This window comes from Calidris pugnax, unplaced genomic scaffold (genome assembly GCF_001431845.1).
Source record: "Calidris pugnax isolate Ruff unplaced genomic scaffold, ASM143184v1 scaffold250, whole genome shotgun sequence".
Lineage (NCBI taxonomy): Eukaryota > Metazoa > Chordata > Aves > Charadriiformes > Scolopacidae > Calidris > Calidris pugnax.
The window spans coordinates 565,372-581,271 of record NW_015090984.1 but is presented as its reverse complement, the minus strand read 5'-3'; the positions used below and the strand labels follow the sequence as shown (position 1 = coordinate 581,271).

The 15,900-nt window shown below is 44.9% G+C and overlaps 1 long non-coding RNA gene across 1 annotated transcript; it reads left to right on the top strand.

The window, feature by feature from the left end:
• The first annotated feature begins 1,642 nt into the window (after positions 1–1,642).
• On the top strand, positions 1,643–15,654 carry LOC106894834. The gene is made up of 3 exons (XR_001413317.1): positions 1,643–1,914; positions 7,458–7,656; positions 11,618–15,654. It is a non-coding gene; the product is annotated as an uncharacterized LOC106894834 (long non-coding RNA).
• The last annotated feature ends 246 nt before the right edge of the window (positions 15,655–15,900 follow it).

Sequence of the window (15,900 nt, the reverse complement as noted above, 5' to 3'; positions counted from 1 at the left end):
CGCTGCCAGCCTGGTGCCTCCCCCAGGCCGACGACCCGCAGGCGCGGCAGCAGCTGCGCTACGCTGTGGCGGTGCCGCCGCCGTCCGCTCGAGGGCGCCCGATCGGCCGGGCCCCCGGGGGGCCCAGTGGGCCTCAGCCCGCCCCGAGCAGACCCTGCGCGAAGAGCCCGGAATCATCCTCGCCCTGACTCGCTTTCCGTCTCCGCGGGCCGCTGGGCACGGGCGCCGCCGCGAGCTCTCCGCCTTTGCGGCGCGGATGGGGGGCGGCGAGGCGGGCTGTCCGCCCCCCGCTCCGCGCCCACCCAAGCGGCAGAGTACTCCGGTGGGGGCGACCGCCCGCGGGGAGGGGGCAGGGGCGGCGATCGATTGGCCGGCCAGGCGACTGCAAGGGCTGCGCTCGGCCCCGGCGGCGCGTAGAGGCCGCGCAGCGGCGGCCCGGGAGGGGGCGGGGAGGGCCCGGAGAGGGGAGCGGAGAGCTGCGGCGTCTCCGCCGGCGGTGAGGGGTACCTAGGTGGAGCCGGCCCCGGCAGGCACGGGTGGAGAACGGGGACCCTTCCACGCACACCCTGCCGTCAGCAGGGGAGGCGTCCGCGGTGCGCGGTTTGTAAGGGCCGCTCACGGTGCAGGGGGCAAACACCGCCTGCCGATCTGTGGGAGAGGCCGGAGATGTCGGTGAAGTCCTTAGTTTGTCACGGGAGTGACGGGTTTTTTGCGTTGTTGCCAGATAAGCGTTGGTCAGTCTGATCCCTTCGCATGAGGTGGTAACACGGAACGCGGCTAAGGGTTTCGCTTAAAAGTAGTGGAAATTTCTCTGTGTTGAGGTAAACAGCTGCATGTCCCGGGCCAATCCGGCTGCGTTTGGGCTTCTGGGAAAGTAAAATAATGGCAAAATTGATACACACATAACCAAAGAAAAGTCACTACTTAGGAAAATTTACTACCCGGGGGGTGGATTTGCTGCCGTCAATGGAGAAAGCGTGTGAGATCTGAATGTTTACACAATTAATTTTCATTTGCACGTAACAGCAGTGCCACCTTCGCCTGTGCCATGCTGTGAGTGGGAAAGGTGTCCACAAATCATGCCTCTGCTGGCGTTACCCAGCTGTGCCACCCTGTTCCATCCCTCCTTCATGTCATTTGGTTGACGTTTTCACCTAGCGTTGGAAGAATTTACCATGACTGCCAAGAGGGCTAGCGCCTCTGGGACCAGTAGCCTTCTTGACGGGATTCATGTGTCCCAGCAATCACATAAAGTCATTGAAAGCCTTTCTCAATTTGGTTGCTTTAACTCCACAGAGCTAACCCCTTATGTACTCAGCCTCCAATCAGGAAATGACCGGCAGCTTCTATCTTGTCATCCTGTGGAATACAAGGGTCAGAAGTACTTTCCTGTCGCATTTTCTGCTTCAAAGGTGTCTGCACCTCTTTCAGATTGGAGCTATAGGGCAAGCACATGCAGCCTGCATGAAGCTCCTGGCAATACACAGATGGCAGAAAGAGATGAAGAGGGCCACTATTGCGTTATGATGATTCATTTTTCACTCACTTCCTGGGGGAAAGTGGCTTTAAAACTGCTCCCATACTAAAGATATTACATAAGATTGCGTTGTAGTACAGACTTTTTTTTTTTTTTTTTTTTTTTTTAGTGAGCCCTCCAAAACTTTGCAGATTGGAATACTGGAGTACTTTATTCGACAGGAAAAGGTGTGAAAAGAGGATCAGTCCTTCAACTAAGACAATCTTTCTAACTTTTTTTTTCACCTAGGTTGTCTTCCAGAAGTAAGCTAAGAAAAGATATTTCTGCAGTATGAAGCTACTTCAGCTATTAATCTAACATGCACTGAAGACTACAGGCTGTCTGGAAGCTGAGGAAGGTTGTTTACGTGCAGTATGGGTCAGCAGTCTTGCAGACATGTAAGCTGACAGTTCGGGTACTGTGCATTTCATTTTCTGCTGGAGCTGAGTAGTTCCACTTTCCTGTTGGTTTTAAATTTAAATCAAGCCTTTTCAAGATAATATCATTACAAGAGCTAGGTCCAGATTCAGCTAGCCGGATCTACTCTCAGTACTGGAGACTTTTCACTTCAGATGAATTCAGGCCTTACTGGTTTGAGTGAGAACAATCGCTACAGGAATATCTGACACTGGTGCAAGCTCATTTGCAGACTGGGAATGCTTGTTTTTAACAACGTTATAACTAATTCTGCCTAAAAACCAACACAAAATTTGAGTCTAGGTTTCCATAGCTCCAAGTATTCTGCTAGAATCAGTCGTCCGGTATGATTCTCAGGGTTCTTCTGTGGTCCAATGTTGAAAAGTGACATTAGGTATGTTGTTTGATTAAAAATTGAACAAATTAAACCTCCACTGTGCCCAAGGCATGATAAAAAAAGCTGGTAACAGCTGAAGTGGCATTTAAGGCTTTGTGTCAGCCAGACTTTGCATGGGTTGGGATCATTGGGATCACTGGGATGATCCTTAAACTGAATCCTTCATCTCATAACCAGTGCCTGGTTATGACAGGGACATAGAGAAAAGACCTGCTGCAAATAAGACTGACAAGATGGTAGCTGAAAAAAAGTAATTCAACAGAGAATTTGGCAGATTTTTTAAAAGGATGCCTCTCTCAACAGAAAGCTCATACACATATTTTAAAAGGCAAATAAAGGCATATTTCCACAGGCAAATAAAGATGTTCACCTGCAAATTTCTTGTAGAGAAAATGCACATCTATCTTCCTGCAGGTATTAATTTGTCTTTAAGAGAAAGACGTGAAATCAACACGACTTAAAACTCTCACTGTTGAGTGCAATAGTACAGGTGGCATAGCAGATATTTCCACTGGTGCTGACTTCATGACTGCTGTGTTTTCCACATCTGCCGCTGGCTGCTGCTTACTGCAGAGGTAGCCTACATTGCCATTTATGAGTTGGAGGCCAGTCCTGCTGGATGCTAAGTTTCTCCCATAAGAGTCACTGGGCACAAGTTGAAGTCACTGGCTTATTGTCTGGCTAAGGATTAGATCTGCAGAGAAGTGTGAGTCTGTTGTTGAAGCTACCTCTGGGACATTGCTACCCTCATTGAAGAATGAGAAATGCAAAAGGCAGAAGATGGGACACATCTCTCAGGAAAAAGCATTTGTATTTTTAATACATGAAAATATATTCAGGTCCTCTATTCCTGCAGTAAAATAACATTTTCCTACAGAAATCCTACACAGAAATCCTAGAGCTTTAAGATGAGCCCTCTGATTTCCTTCATATTCCATCCCAGCATTTACTTTGAAGTTGCACTGTTGCTGTGCTTCCAGTTATCCAGTAGTCATTTCTATACTGTGCTGTAGCTTCCATTTGTTGCAAATGAGTTGCAATCATCTTACCCAACATACATATAAAAGCTTTTCTTGTTGCCCTTAATGTCCCTGCTGAGATTTAACTCTTATCTGGGCTTTAGCTATCCTAACCTGATTCCTGGCTGCTTGGACAATTTCTCTGTGTTCCTCCCAGGCTATCCGTACACACTCTGTAGGCTTCCTTTTTGCTTTTGAGTGTGTATGGGAGCTCCTTGTTCACCCATGCAGGCATCCTGGTATTTTTGCTTGACTTCCTCTTAGTTGGGATGCATCCCTCCTGAGCTTGGAGGAGGTGGTCCTTGTATATTAATCAGCTTTCTGGGACACCTCTTCCCTCTAGTGCTTTATCCCATGGTACTCTGTCAAGGAGATCCCTGAAAGAGACCAAAGTCTGCTCTCCTAAGTCCAGAGCAGTGGGCTTGCTGTGTGTCCGCCTCGCTGCCCTAAAGATATTGAATTCCATCATCTCATGGTCACTGAAGCCAAGGCTGCCCTGAGCTTCTCATTCCCCAGCAGACCCTCCTTGTTGGTGAGAACAAGGTCCAGCATAGCAGCTCTCCTTGTTGGCTGCTCCATCACTTAGAGGAGGAAGTTATTGTCAATGCATTCCAGGAACCTCCTGGATTGCTTATGCCCTGCTTATGCTTATGTCCCTCCAACAGATATTGGGGTGGTTGAAGTCTGCCAGTAAGGACCAGGACTTGTGAACATGGGGCTGCTCCTATCTGTCTATGGAGGGCATGGTCTGCTCAGTCTTCGTGGTCAGGTGGCCAGTAGGAGATGCCCAGTGTAACATCACCTGCCCCTGCCTTCCCTTTGTTCCTGACCCATAAGCTCTCAGTTGGCTCCCCATCCATGCACTCCAGCTGATCATTGACATAGAGGGTAACATGCCCTCCTCATCTTCCCTGCCTGTTCTTCCTGAAGAGCCTGGTATCCTTTCTTTCCAACACTCCAGTCCTAAGAGCCATCCCACCATGTCTCTGTGGTGCCAACAAGATCAGAGCCCTGCAGGTGTGTGCATGTCTCTTAACTCCTGTTTGTATAAAGGCATTAAGTTGGGCACCCAATGAAGGTGACTTACTGGCTGGAGTGGCTGAAATTCCTTTGTGCAGCACTCCAGGTGCTCTCCTGCTGACCTGTGATCCTCATCTAGGCTCCAGGCATCTTTTGCTGGCACTGGCATCATACTGGTAGGAGTGGGATGCATTGATGTTCCCCTCCCCTAGCAGCTTTAGTTTAAAGCTCTCTTTACCAGCTTGGCAAGCCTTAGGCCAAAGATGCTCTTCTTCTTCTCTGAGAGGTGGATCCCATCAGCCCCCAGTAGACCTTGTTTCTCAAAGCAAGTCCCGTGAACTAAGTAGCCAAACCCCTGGCTGTGGCACCAGTCCTGTAACCGTTTGTTGATTTGCCAAATTCAGTTGGGTCTATCGACCCCCTTCTCTTTGACCAGCAGGATTGATGAAAAAACTACCTGCACTCCAGACTCCCTGACCACCACTTCAAGGGCTCTGTAATCTTTCTCGATACTCCTCAGACTGCTCGTGGTGCTATCACTGGTGCCCATGTGAAACAACAGCAGCAGATCATAGTAAGCAGACTGCACAGGGTTTGGTAGTCTCTCAATGACATCCCTGATACAAGCCCTGGATAAGCAGCACCTCTCTAGAGAGTGCTTCAGGTTGGCAATGGGTGCCTCTGTACCTCGCAGAAGAGAGTCGCCTGCTATCGCCCGTCGCCTTCTCTTCCTTAAACTGGTTGTTACTCAGGGAGCAGATCCGGGGTCCTTTCTCAGCTCCAGTGCCTCTCCTGATGCAGCAGGTCTTCCTTCTTCACCTGTCAGAGCTGTGAAGTGGTTCTGCAAGGGCAGATCAGGGTTTTAGTGGGGATGTCTCTTCCTCCTGCTGGTCTTTTCAATTACAAGTTTCCACTCTGTGTTACTGTCCCCCTTCCTGCTGTGTGCGCCAGAGTGGGGGTTTTTGACTGTTTGGCTGTGTGTCCACTGCAGACTGCGCCTGTAACCAGCTGTCTCTCTGCTTCTCAGCCTCCCTGATGCTACGCAGCTTCCTCACCACCTTCTGCAGCTCAGCCACCTTTTGCAGGCAGGTCTGCTGCCTGTCCCTGCCCCAGGAGAAAGGTCAAGGCACCTCCTGCAGGTCTGAGGTCTGTGCTGCAGCTTCTCCCTTCAGCAGCTCCGTCTGGGTGGAGGCATCAGCTGCCGCTGGGGTGGATGGTGCAGACCTTCCAGCCAGAGCTGCAGCCTTTGCTCGCAGACCAGTGCCCACCATTCTGCCTTGAGGTCACAGAACAGTACCTGGTGCTTAACCAGCTGCTGCTTTGAAGAGGTGCCCTTCTCAAGCGCTCTTCTGTGTAGACTGCTGTCCAAACTGCTGCACCATGCTCCAGCTGACATACCCCACACGCCCTATTTGCCCACCCTGTTCGCCACAGCCCTGGTCACTTGCACTGCCCAGGCATGCACAAGTACAGTGGGAGCACAGGGTCTAGCAACAGTGTCAACAGAGTTGGGAGGCTGGGAAGGCAACCAAATAAGAGCTGTCCATTCTTCCTTGAACATGCTTCCCAAAGTGTGGCTTGCCCCCCATAAGTACATCAAAGCAACACACAGTCTTAATCCCACATGCTATCACAGTGGCATGCTCTTCTCCCTACTGTTCTTCTCCCTACTGTCTCAATGCTCAGTGCTTTGCATGCACCATGCTATGCCTTTCTGGCCACCACAGTTGTCTCAGCAGTGGAAGCTGGACCTACTTCCTCTCAAAGGATGAAGCACAGTTAGATACAATTGCTACCTTGTTTGACACATTCTCTTCTACTTGTTATATCCTAAATATGGAACAACCTTAGCTTGAGTTTGAGGACTAAAATGTAACTCAGCTCATGATAGTGTATAAGGGATATTGTCCTTTGTAACAGGCTTATGAATATATGTCAAAGTGGGCTGAGGAGTTCTTGCGAAATATTACTGCTTAGTTGTACTTGCCAACAGGTATTTTAAAGTTGATATGAATGCAATATACAGATATAACTTATTTGTGTGGTCTTTTTGTTCATATAGACCTTAAACAGGTTGTTTGTTTTGTTTTTTAAAATAAGAAAGGTTGCAGCCCATAAAATCAGCCAGACTGCCACCACTATGGCATCCAGGCCACACATCTGCTAAATAATATGGCAAATTTGCCCAGTCCAGGGAAGACCATGATATCTCTGAAACTACATACAAACTGAATTACTGCTAGGAAAAACAAGCGAAATCTCTCTTCTTGAACATTTCTGCAAGAAACCACAATAAGAAAGCCTATAGACCTTTCCAAATCACAAAATGGTTGTAAGACAAAATTATCTCATTTGCAGGTGTGATTTTACTGCAGAAAACAGGACAATACATTCTTATGAGGCCTGCTCTAATTCTTAATTAATCTAATCCCATTTTTTATAGAGTAATTCTATCTGCTGCTCTTCAGAAAAATGATGTTTGAATCACACTGCTTTACTGCTTAGGGTAGTAAGATAGATGGGGCAAATGTGGAAAGTTAAATATACAGGAAGAACACTGAGAGCTGTGGAAGGGTATGTGGACTGAGAATGTCCATTCCTTTAAGGGTATCTTGTCAGACCAGCCATAAATCAGAACATACAAAGGCAGAAACCTGACTGACAAATGGTAAGACCAAAAATTGTCAGTCAAACCAATTCGTAAGGATATGTGGAGTGTATGTTTATTTTTTTCAGGAAGATTATCTTCTTAAGGACCTTGCAAAATTGGCATGATAAGGGAGGAAGAAAAATAGAGAGACTCATAAAATCTGAGCAATTAGCATTAACAAAGACAACAACCAGAAACGAATGTGGTCAGTCATACCAATCGGTGGGCTATCAAGAAACTGCAGGCAAATTTGGAACTTTGCAGTGGATAAGGATACAAACCTGAGCATCCAGGATGTTGGGGCGGGGAGGGTGGGGTAAGGGGGGGTGGAGTAGAGAGGGACTGTGAGTGGGATTATGCCAGCCGAGGAGCTATAGTTGGTGTTTACTACAGGCCACCAGATCAAGAGGAGGGTGTTAATGAAGTATCTTTCTTCAGCTACAGGAAGCATCGCACTCGCAGGCTCTGATCCTACTGGGGAACTTCAATAACATCCTCTGCAAAAAACAGCACAGCAAGCAGTAAACAGTCCAGGAGACTCTTGGATTGCACTGAGGATAATTTCTTTATCCAGGTGATAGACAGCCCAACAAGAGGAGAAGAATTTCCAGCATAATAATAATAAGGGCTTCTGCAGGTACGTTGGTGAGGAAAGGAAGACAAAAGAAAATGTAAGGCCCTTATTTATAAAGACAGGATGTCTAGTCACAACTGACACACAAAAGACTGAGGTCCTCAATATGCTTTTTGCCTCAGTTTTCGATGGTAATCTCTCTTCCCATGTCTCTCAAGCCGCTGAATCTCAGGGCAGGGACAGGGGCAATGAAGTTCCTTGCATCATATGAGATCAGGTTTTAGGCCACATGAGGAACCTGAAAACACACAAGTCCATGGGATGTGCCAAGATGCATCCCAGAGTCCTGAGGGAATTGGCTGATGCAGTTGCAAAACCACTGTCTGCCAGTCATGGGCAGTCAGGTGAAGTCCCCAGTGACTGGAGAAATGGAAACATCCCACCATTTTTAAAAAGGGTAAAAAGGAGAACCCTGGGGACTACTGACCAATCAGCCTGTATTTGCTACATTTTCATCTCTACCTGAAAAAGTAAAAATGCAGTTTATTGCTCAGGGGGGCATGGAACTACACCGGTCAGTGTCTGAAATGACACCACCACGTTTCTCTAGTTTGCAGCACATGTGTGATCAACGTAGTGCTAACTATGCATGTGCATAACTATGCTTGTGCATGCACAACATGCACAACTGTTGTGCATGCACAACTACGCATGTGCTAGCTATGCTTGTGCATGCACAACATAGTGCTAACTATGTTGTTAGCACCAGCTGCAAGTCCGGAGGGACACCACAAAAGAGTATTTCAGCTGCATTTTTGCAGCTATTACGTTTCCTGCTTTGGGGCTGAGGTTATTCTCTTATGGTTAAACTTGTCCTGGGGGCAGATGAGTCCACATCTGCTAAGTGCTCCTCTTCCTCTAGTAGGTCTGTTGGTATCCACTGTCTATAGATAGCACATGGAAAAGTGTAAACAGTGGTTAGATCTAACTAGACACTAAAAGCCTAACTTTGTCTTTGCTACGTTTGCTGCTATGCGGTTTCTGGTACAAAGGAAGGAAGGGGGAGTTTGAAGGGAAATTTGTAGTTTCTCAAGATCTGCACCACCTTAATACATGGGGAGACACATGGGCCTTGCCCACTTTCCCATGTGTTCTATATGAGCAGGCTCCCACCCCTGAAAGGGGCAGTCTCTTCCATCACCACAATTTGGCATGGCAGGGGGGCATTCCTATTCTCTCCTTCTTCAGGTCCAATTACCGTAACACAACTAACAAAGTTAAAGAGCCTTATGTTTATACTGGACAACATCTGCATGCTGTAACTGATTTGCAAGGCTGTGACCTGTATGGTCACAGGTGTATGTATGTACAGGTGTATGGTGCACCTGTTCCAGCATGGCCCTATCCATGGGCCTTAGTGCCTTCAGAGGTACACCTGCATTCAGTGGCACTCATTCTACACTGGACAGTCCCTGTAACCAGGTGATGCTCTCAGACTTCAGCAGTCTCACAGTGGCTGGTCCATAGGACCAACTGGAAATAAAACACAAAGTGCCTTTTGCAAACAATAGAAAGTGGAGATAGGAAGCACACCCACACACTCCATAACTCCTCATTTCATTGAATGGGCTCCTGGGCTTTTATTTTATATTTAAAATACAGAAAGCAAACAAAATCAACAACTCTCTACTGGATCAAGTTGGGTTGTTTGTTGTTTTTTTTTTTCTAAAGGAAAAGTCTGATGTAATGCCAGTAGGAATTGATGATTCTGTTCCTTTCAGCATTTGAATCAGATCCTGGTAATTTTACAAAACCCTGGCCTAAGTATTAGAACAATAAAGATGAGGACAGTAGGCCTTTGGATGCTCTGAACAGAGTGAAGTGGCAACAGTTTGTTCAGAGCAAGTAGAGTCTCTTCCCACTGCTGAAGAATCTTGGAAAGGCTGGCCCAGGCAGACAAAGAACAAATCGGTTGGACTTTGTTGCTCACCTAAAGTGCTGTTCAACTCAAAAATATGGAGATAAAGAATTTCTCAGCCCTCTGTATGTGGGCTGAGAAAGCGTGAGATCCAAGAGATCCAGCTAGAGACAGACTTGTAGGAGCTACTACCACAATAACTAATACAAGAACTGTATAATAATAGCTACTAGCAAAAACTGCTACAAGTAACCTGCCTGGTGTGCTGGCCTCAGTATTGAAGTACCTTGTGTAAATGTGACCGACTAAAAGCAATACTGAGGAATAGTGCTTTGGCTGTGGTCTGGGAGAATGTTCTTCCAGAATATTCCCCACAAGTCTTCCGCACTACACAGCTGCCCGTGGTGGCTCACAAGAAAGTTGTTCTTTGTTTATTTCCTTATTGAAGCAGAACCTGGGAAATACCGTAAGCATGTTAGAAACACCTGTGCTTTCACCAAGGTCTCTGGCCAACCTGCCATCATTTGTTCTTGTTCTCTCCAGTCTTAATCAATGTTTTCTAGGTATTTTCCAGCAGTATTTGCTGCCAACAAAGGAATTCAGATTGTTTTCCTGCATGATTTCAGCTGGTTTTTTTATGGCAGCAGGAAGAACAAAGGTTTCCACAATAGTATGTGGCTTTTTGTCTCTGACTATTAAATATGAAACCTGAAAGAGGCTGCTAGAAATTTATCATAAAGTTAAGTGACATTTTGTAAGTGTTGTGGACTGAGTATCACACGACTCAGACCATCGCTGAATAAATGGTAGAAGTTTGTTTCCATGTTCTGGATGCTTTGTTTGTAACTGTCTGCTAAAGGTGATGGTGTCATACTGTCATTAGCCCAGCTCTCAAGGCACGGTATACCCTTAGTGCAAGATTCATCTTCCACAGTAGAGTGTGTGCATCCCTATTTCTGATAGTCGTCTTGATGAATTTAAAGTTGCTTTGGCTCAGCTTGGATCTGCAATGGTGTTTCAATAATGTGCAGATGTTAAGTCCATAGGGCTCAGAACATCTGCATGTTATCAGCACAAACAGTTCAAAAAGATGTAACGCTTTATTGGGCTATTTGTGCCCTGGATTACAGAATAACTCTGCCCTTGTATGCACAAGTGAGCTGTACTATGAGTGTAATCCCCTTTGCTCCGCTGGTTGACATGAGAAGGTGAAATGAAAAAGTCTCTGCATGGGGGAGAGGGAGTAGCAATCTGGTGCCAATTGTTAAAGGGGACTGTTTCCAGGGTCCAGTCTTCTGGTTTCTACAGTCTAGAAAATGAAGTAGAATTTCCTGCTTAATTACCAACAGCTTGCCCCCTGCCCTCTAAAATCCGGGGTCTCATATTTGAGGAACTCTGGACTTGGGCAACAGGAGGCACCACAATGAGGCCTATCCTTGGAGCTGCCCCAGCCACAGTTTGGAATAGGAGACACTGTAGCATGCTGGGCTAGTCACATGCAAATTGTTGCGACTTGCTTCATGGCCTTCTGTTTATATCAAGATACAATTTGCCAGCAGAATAGAGGAGCCTTCACCTTTAACACAGCTTCTCCTCGGAACATAACCTATTCATGTGAAAGTATGGTGATTTATACCTTTCTGAAACTGGAGTGGCTAATGTCATATAAGCAAAGTTGGGGCACTTGCTCACATGGGACACCTGCCAGTGTGTCACATCAGCAGCAGGACGACATGGTCAGCTCAGCGCATTTTTGGCCTTTGCTGCAGACAATAGACAGAGCGTGCTTTGCCACTTCTCTAATCCCTACATTATAGGGTACAAATGTCATGTACTTCATGTCTTCACTTTTACATAAAGGCAAATAAAAACATGAGCTGGAGCACTGTGAAGAATCTTTTCCTGCCCTCACAGATGAGAGCCTTCAAAGATTGCAAATTGCCCTATAAGAAAGAATCATGCTGAAAGCAAGAGCCTTGGTAATGAAGTCTTTCACTGATGTCCCTGATTGTAGGAGCAACTCCTTGTGCTGAAAATACACACACAGATATATATTTTATTTTATTTTTTCCACTAAATAACCTACCTCTTGACACGTCTTCTTAGTTTTTGCCACAATGCAGGTCTTTTAGAAATTACAGATTACTGGAGAAACAATACAATTCGTGGAATCAAGCCTGACCAGAGCAGCTGGATTTATGTGCATCGTGAAATTCCTGAGGTCACATTATCCATATGAGAATGGAGCTCCCAAAATACCCACTAACATCATATGGGAACTATGAGGTGCTTTGGAAGCAGGAGTTTCAGGTAAGATCTTCATCACTTATGCACCTCACAATCATCGTGCTGTACTCATCCTGAGGCCTGTGCAATATTGTATAGTGACATTGTCCTACTGCCCAACACAGCAGGATAGGTGATAATGCAATGGAGAAAACCCAGCTCTCAGTCTTGGAGACAAAAGTGTAACCAACAACCAAAACCTTTCACCTGTCTACAGGAGATGAACCAAACCCTGTTCAGATTACATTTACCTCCCCAAAACTGCAGATCTCTGTCCCATACCCATCCCTCTCATCCTCCTAAGTCTCCAAGGATACATAAGAAGAGGTGCATGTGGTGTTTTTATGTATCTGTGTATACAGAAAAAAGGCAAAGTTCATGAGATAATTATGTCAAGTTCTGACAGGTCTCCTAAAATTCACAAATCCCTAAATTTTTACAATTCTAAGATCTCCAGTTTTAATGTGCAGATGCTGGATGAGAATCACAGCTTTAATGGAGGGAAAGAAGGAGGAGCTGCAGATGTGGTGAGAGAGCCATCGTGTCTGTTAGTTTAAGAAGTCTTGCAACTTCGTGAAAGAAGCTCAGAATTCATGATTTTGAACATCTGGAGTGGGCCAAATGATCCATCTCTCCTCTTCATCTCTTGTCAAGGCAACAACTTGTTTATCTTATTGTCTTATCAATATTGTCTTACCGCACCCTATGCCTGCTTGTGCAGCATTTTCCCACACTGGTTTGTCCTCTAGGCACATCTTCCCATGGTTCCACCACAAACCACTGTCTCATACATTGTTCATCATATTCACTGACAGGTCCCCTGGGAGAAAACCTTTTTTTCTTAAAAGATGTGTGTTCTTAATTTACTTTAATGGTTTACTTTTTAAATTACTGTAATATCTATAGACTGCACTGATAGGTGTGTTGTGTTAGGTGCTGTACAAATGTAGACAGAGTCCTTCAAAGAGCTTGAAACTGAAACAGTGCAGTATAATATTCATCAGCAGATCTGCCAGCAAATCCAAACTTGTTTAAACCTGAGCCCTTCTAAATAGGAGACATAAAGTTCTAGATAGGAGACATAAAGTTCTAGATAGAAGACATAAAGGCCTGAGGAGGTAATCAAAGCCAGAAAACACCAACATCAAGGATGATTAGTCCCTTGTGAGGCTTGATCATACATACAGCAGTGCAGCAGGGTCTTTCCTCGATTTCAAATGCAGTGACGGGAGTGGTGCTTGCCTGATAAACTGCACAGATAGGAGAAGAGAGGAAGCAGGAACAGAAGCAACTGCACAGAAATGCTGTGCAGTTTCAGGGACAGAACTTGTTGATGGCAACTAAGCAAACTTGGAAGTTGTAAGAAAAAAAAACCTCTCTGAGCCAGCGTATTGATCTAGTGACAAACAGCTTTTATTCTTGTTACCTGTAGTAATTAGGACTGCAGTGGACACACCAGTTGATTCCTCCTCCTAATGAAAATGAAGTTCTAAAGCCTGAAAGAATGGTCAGCCAGCCAGGATGATAGACAATGCAGACCAGCCTGATAATAAAGTGTTATGACTTTAAATATGGAATTTAAAAGGTATTAGCTATCTTTCACATTACTGTCAATCAATTACTGGTTTTGTGACTATCCTGGTGGCCTTCTACAATGGTGTGACTGTGTTGGTGGATTAGAGAAGAGCAATTGATGTCATCTACCTTGACCTATGTAAGGCTTTTGGTATAGTCCCATACAACATCCTTGCCTCTAAATTAGAGAGATATGAGTTTGATGCAGGATTGGTGTACTCATCCGTTCTGTTGCTTGTGAGTACACAAGTGTCATGGCTCCGGATAAGAGACTGAGGTTGAGCAATGGTATCAAAAATCATGCACGTGACGAAACTGCATCTTGCCATGTATTAAATCTGTTCAAACTGCAGGGGATAAGTTCCCGTCAAGGATTCGTGATTCACTCCATTTTCTTTCTCTAGACCATATCACTGAGAAGGCTATCCTTTCAGCACAAAAAGTAAAGGGGATCAGATATAGTTTAGACTTTGGAAATAACAAGCTGTTTGAGAACATGAAGTTTTATACTCTCGATTCACTTGTTAGGAAACTGAGTTGTTTGCAAATGTTCTCACCCACTACTAGTATAAAGCCTGAGCTTGCTAGTAGAAAAGACATGGTACTCTTTCAAGTACTTTCATCACCTGTCTGTTAAAAAACTTCATGTCAGCATCTATTTAAATGGTTGTCTTTCAGAGAAGAAAACCTGAAAAAAAAACCCCTCCTTTTTAGGACTGTAGTGTTGGCTTGAACTTCTTCATGTGTGTTATGTTTTTTGGAAGAGTATGGCTTAATTGCTCAAGAGATCTGACATGTTGAACTCCATTTTAAGACATGGAGACTTTCAGATGATGACATTCTTGTGTTTTTTTCGTGTGCAGGAGAAGCTGTCTTTAGAGAGTCATGAAAATTGAGAGGCGTCTTGGTATTTGCTGTTTTATTTTGTCTTTCCTGGGTTATTGTTCAGCACTATCTGAACTTCTCTGAGTAAGACAGAACCCTCTTGATAGATTCTTCAGGCTGGTTTCATTCCAGGATGTGTCTTTTAAAAACCGAGTAAAAGGAAAATTATATATACTGGATGGTAAATCAGACAGACAGACATAAAGAACTGCTGCTGCAAAATAATTCAGTGTTATTTGTAATCCAGTTCCAAACTACTCAGAAATATGTGCTAATTTTTTATGTTAATGACATATCTATATGTAAACCTACTTTGTAATTATTTTTTTCTTGCTAAGATATGCACATCTTTTCTGTGGAAATGTTTTATAGGCTTTTAAAAACTGAAGGAAACTCTTTGATCATATATTCTTCTGTCCTCTGGCTCAAGTGACATTCTTCAACTCTGTTACATATGGTTGCATTGGGCCCCCTTCTACACAACTGGTTTGTAACACTAAAATCCTGTCAGAAATTTCTGCGTTTTTTCATGTGAACTTATCACATAGAGAGATGGCAAAATTGTTCATAGGAAAAAGTTAACAGCCATAGACCTTCATTTATCTGAGGCTTCATTCTACCACTTCTCATAACAAGTTGGATATAATTCAACAAATAGCTCTTCTGGAGTCACTAGAACTATTTGAATTAGAAGTTACTAATCAATACACATATCCCAGTATGCATATTCTAGCCTCTGTTTAAATCATCTGTGGCTTTTTATTGGTTTGAGGATCTCCTACTTGATGTTTCAGGTCTCAGATCTTCAAGAAGGTCACAGTCTTGCATAAAACCTGCTATTCAGCAAAGGATACATAGCATGATCTAACCAGTTGCAGACTACTCATCGTTGTTCACCATTACTCTTGCCGGAGATTTAACAACCTGACTTCTTGCTAGAGTACTTAACTGTACTGCAAGAGGTTATGGATTAACTATATGAGCACTTAAGCTTAGAATCTAAATGGACTGGTAGCCTGTACCTAAATGGAGTGATTAAGTACAGATTGTCTCAACCTGGAAGGCAGTTGAGACAAAGAGTGGCAATAACTCTGTAACAGTAAGTTAATGAGCATCTGTAATTTTAGACTGAGCTTTGTACTCCTCTGGATTCCTTGTGGGGATATGTGAACCTCATAAGGTTCAACAAAGCCAAGTGCAAGGTTCTGCAGCTGGGTTGGGCCAACCCCTGGTATCAATACAGGCTGGAGGATGAAGGGATTGAGCAGCTGCATGGAGGAGTACTTGGGAGTGCTGGTGAATGAAAAGCTGGACATGGGCCAGCAATGTGCACTTGCTACCCAGAAATTCAACTGTATCCTGGGCTGAATAAAAAGTGTGGCCAGCAGGTTGAGGGAGGTGATTCTGCCTCTCTGCTCTGATGAGATTCAATACAGGCTGGAGGATGAAGGGATTGAGCAGCTGCATGGAGGAGTACTTGGGAGTGCTGGTGAATGAAAAGCTGGACATGGGCCAGCAATGTGCACTTGCTACCCAGAAATTCAACTGTATCCTGGGCTGAATAAAAAGTGTGGCCAGCAGGTTGAGGGAGGTGATTCTGCCTCTCTGCTCTGATGAGATCCACCTTGAGTACTGCATCCAGC